Here is a 4514-nt window from a genome sequence, read left to right as displayed (position 1 = left end):
TTAGTTGACCTTTCTATCCTTCTGTTCCTTAATCTCTAAAACAGGGATAATTAAGAGTATATACCTCCTAGGGCTAATCTGAACATTGAGTTAATAGACATGAAGTTTACAGTAGTACAATGCTTGACTTTTCACCCCATCTTGACCCCAACTCTGTATGACTTGGATTCTTTCACTAGGAACATGAAGGAAAACTGATAGAATTGATTTGGGCTTTTGTATTTGTGTGTTCACTCAGCAGAGAATGGAGGGTAGATCTCTTACCTTCACCAGAGTCAAAAACAGACCCTGACACCTTCTGTGGGGACTACTGGGGACAAAGAAGCTATCAAGGTGATCACCAAGACAAACAAAACAGCATGCCTGATTCTCCTGATTTCTTTCCCTCTCCCTAGAGAACTGCTCAGATACTCCCTGTCAACCAAAGTTGAGGTGCCTGGTACCTGTGCTACATATTTAGTAAATTGTGTCACAGGGGATATTACTGCATCTGTACAAGATATAGTAGGGGCATAAAGGAGTGAAAGCTCAATGTGGAAAAATACATGTACAGTCTGAGAAGGATTCATAAAGTGATGCTCAAGCTGAATCCAAGCAGAGGTTTATAAACACTCTGAATGTATATGAACATCTGTGTGTAGGTATAGGTATAATTTTCTAAAGAGAGTTCCTTTATCTTCAATGAAATTCTCATAGAAACCTGTGTTCCAGAAAGAACAACTCTTCTAGGGCTTCTATGTCAGAAGTCACAAGCAGTAGCCCACTGGCCCTCTTCTGGCCCACAGACTTAACATTTTATTTGATTTTCATAGTGGTTAGAAAGATGAGAGAGAGAGGGAGTGGGAAAGAGAGTTAGTTTACAGCACTAAGAAAATCAGGAAATTTCACATAAAAATCCAGATTTTTTAACTTCCCTTGAAACGGCAAGAAATCTGGATACACTGGGTTCACTGATCTGCATTACAGCCATTGTTGGAGTTGAGTAGCGATAATGCCCCTTCAGATAAAGCATGCACTCTTCAATTTGCTACAATCCCCATTCAGCCCATTGCACACGAATATGTTATCTATCCAGCTCTTTTAGTGTGCACTTAACTTACTACTCCTCCTTTATGGCAGTGATGGAGTTCAGGAATTCCCCTGCATGCTGGGGGTGATCATCCCAGGACTTACCAGAGACTTTACTTTCAGGTCTTCTCTTGCCCTGACAGGTTAGTTTGGGGGCTTTCCTTAGACAATCTACAGGGATGGTTAAGCTGAATCAATTTATCTGAATCTGATTCAAACCCCTCCTGATCTGACAGGGGTTCTCCATAGTGTTTCCATATATGTTTCTGTTTTGATTTCTCCTCAGGGGAAACCAGCTGAGGATATCAGATAGTATGCTTCTCCATCCTCACCTTATCTGTAAGACAAGACGGTAGCAGAAGCCAAGGGGGCTGCTGATGGATAACTGACTGATAGGGTAGCTTCCAATGAAGTTTCTAAGGTGTGGCAAGGTACCTGTGCAAACTCATTTCAACCTCAAAGCAAAAGTCACTGCCTACTTCTCAAATTTCCAAGCCCAATGTCCACACTCCACAATTAAAGGGCTACTCCTTCCCCACCCTTGATCTAAACTACCACCAATGGAATATATGCTAGATGATCTCAGTTACCACCAAGACCTGAATGCCCTCCACATAAAGTTCTTGGAGAGATGACAGATTATCAACACATCTGCCTAGCACAGTAAAAGCAACAATTTGCAGAGTCTACAGGAGCAAGTCAGATCAGAATCTAATCTGAACTGCTGCAAAAATCCAAGGCACTGCTATGTTTTAAATTCCTACAGAACAGACTAGAGGATTTTGTAGAATGACAAAAACAAAACTCAAAAAGCCAAAATTGTCTTTACTCTTACTTTTCCCCTCTTTCCCACCCCTTTGGCTAAAGGAAGATTTGTTATAAATCACAGCTATGAAACCTGTCATTGTACCCCTTGTACTTCTTTGTGTGCAGCACTAGGTGCTAATATATGGTGTAATTCTGATGAGAATGTGCATATCAATGTTTTTAGATTTGCAGTAGAGATATACACTAAGTGAGCATTACACTTTCCTGAGACCTGGGGAGGGATTTGGTTACTACACCACTGCCTCCTGAGAGATAACAATCTGCTTTATTATCCAGCTTTGATAGCAGGGCATTAAAAGTATAATGAAAAAGGAAGTATTCTCTTCTTTAACTGCCCCCTCTATGCACACATACTATTCTAGGGATTTATTTAGTGTGTATCAGGTACATATTTTTCTCCTTATAGCAGTTTCAGCGAAAAGAGTGTGTAAAAGTCATTTCTCAGAATACATCTGGGTTCACGTTGGTTGTGAAAGAACAATCATTTGGAAAGCACCAGAGACCCTTTTCGCTGCACTTGGTAGTGACAGCTCTGAATTACTTAGGATGCGACTGGAGCTAAAAGGCGTGCATTGAACCCATCTCTGCCCTGGGAGCTACTACTTTCACAGGAAGCATAGAAGAGCCTTGTATTGGACTCAAGAGCTCAAGGTAAGTTAGTCCAGTGGAATATTTAACTTCTAGAGCTCCAGAGAGAGTATCAACTGTGGATATGGAGGAAGCATAAGAAAAATTATTAAATATAATTCCAGTGGATCGGAGAGTCATGCCAAGTTTGTTCCCCAGCAGCAAGTCACAAACGGTAAGGTTTGGGGGACAATGAGGGGCTGAATATGTACAACAGTGTTTACTATTGCACCTCCAGAGACTTTTGAATGGGTGCTGGAGGGCATAGTATCTACATTTAGCTACTCTAAATTTATCAGGGATATCTGATACTTGGGTCAGTTTATTGATACTTGGCCACAAGTCCTCAATAACTGTCTCACAGAAGACCCTGCTCAACTAGTCAGAAACAGAACATTTTCTTTTTATGTATTTGACTCCTTGATGGTTGGAGATGGCAGCCAGAAGTTTTTCTTTGTAACTTAAACTTTAATTCATATATTCTTAATGAGGTAATGTCACTCCCAAGGGGTTAAAAACTGGTTCCTGGAAAGTGAAAAATTCTTAGATTTTACAATGGTTTGGGAGACTTAAAAGTTCAATCCTACCTGACAAAATCATATTCCTTAATATTCAATTTCTCTTTAGGGAGGTAACAATTAAAAAAAAATGAGAAACACTAACTAAAGCTATGGATAATCTGGTTGTGCAGCATTGTACCTTTAGGGAAATTATATATGATCGTGCCTACTTAAAGCTTCTTGTATTTTACTTGTGTGGAAAGCACAGAACCTGGTAGGTAGTAAAGAGTGAAATGTTGGAGTTTGATTTTAAAAGTTGTTTCTCTCTTGGCAGATAGCTAAATAGCTTAAAGAACAGCAAATGGTAATGAGGGGCCACAGGAATACCCCTATGGTTCATGATCTTAATAGGTAAGGTCACTGGACTCAGTCCTTGATACGAGTGTGTGTTTGCATGTGTGAGTTAATTTTCATTTATTGTCAAATATTATTATTTATTTAAATTCATATTTGAAGCATTTTTCTTCTACTTCCAAACAAAAGAACCAAAATTTAACATAATACTTAATTATTCGCCAAATCCAAATTGATACCTAAATTATTATTTTAATTGAACATATGTTCCCTTTACTGCTCAGCCCAGTGTTAAAATGCTGTAGAGTAGATATTCTCATATAATAGTCTTAATCTTAACACAGTTGACATGAAGCTACTAATTCTGACAATAATTAGCCAGAAAATTTGCTACTAAGTTTGCTTCCAGTGCTTTCTCAATAGTTAAGGAAAAACTGTTGGAAGGAATGAGGGCTTTGGGAGAGGGTGATAATACAGTGCAAAGGAAAATGTTTCTTTCTTCTTTTAAAATTAAACAGTTTTATTTTTCACTTTTGGACTTCTCAAAGCATTTCATGTGCTAACTTATGGTGAGAAGCTTCAAAAGGCAAGCTTATGTGAAGACAGAACTCTTTGTTCTTTGAGCACCAATTAACATCTGAAGCTAGTATCCTACAATATGATTATGCAAGTGCTGTTAAAATGATTTTCTTATTATTGGCACCTTGTGTAACCATGACGCATAGTAAGTGTTCACTGAATTTTTGTTGAATGAATGAATGATAAATGAAAACTATATCAAGTTTTTGAAATGTCTTTAAAAGAAAGGACATTAGTCGATGGACACTTAGGCTGTTTCCATGTCTTGGCTACTGTAAATAGTGATGCTATGAAAATTGTGGTGCTGGTGTCTTTTTGAAGTAGGGTTCCTTCTGGATATATGCCCAGGAGCAGGATTTCTGGGTCATATGATAAGCATATGCCTAGCCTTTTGAGGAATCTCCATACTGTTTTCCACAGTGGCTGCACCAAACTGCATTCCCACCAGCAGTGTAGGAGGGTTCCCTTTTCTCCACAGCCTCTACAGCATTTTTCATTTGTGAACTATTGAATGATGGCCATTCTGACTGGTGTGAGGTGATACCTCATTGTCATTTT

Source organism: Camelus bactrianus, chromosome X, assembly GCF_048773025.1.
Source record: "Camelus bactrianus isolate YW-2024 breed Bactrian camel chromosome X, ASM4877302v1, whole genome shotgun sequence".
NCBI classification, from domain to species: domain Eukaryota; kingdom Metazoa; phylum Chordata; class Mammalia; order Artiodactyla; family Camelidae; genus Camelus; species Camelus bactrianus.
This window is presented reverse-complemented; position numbering follows the sequence as displayed.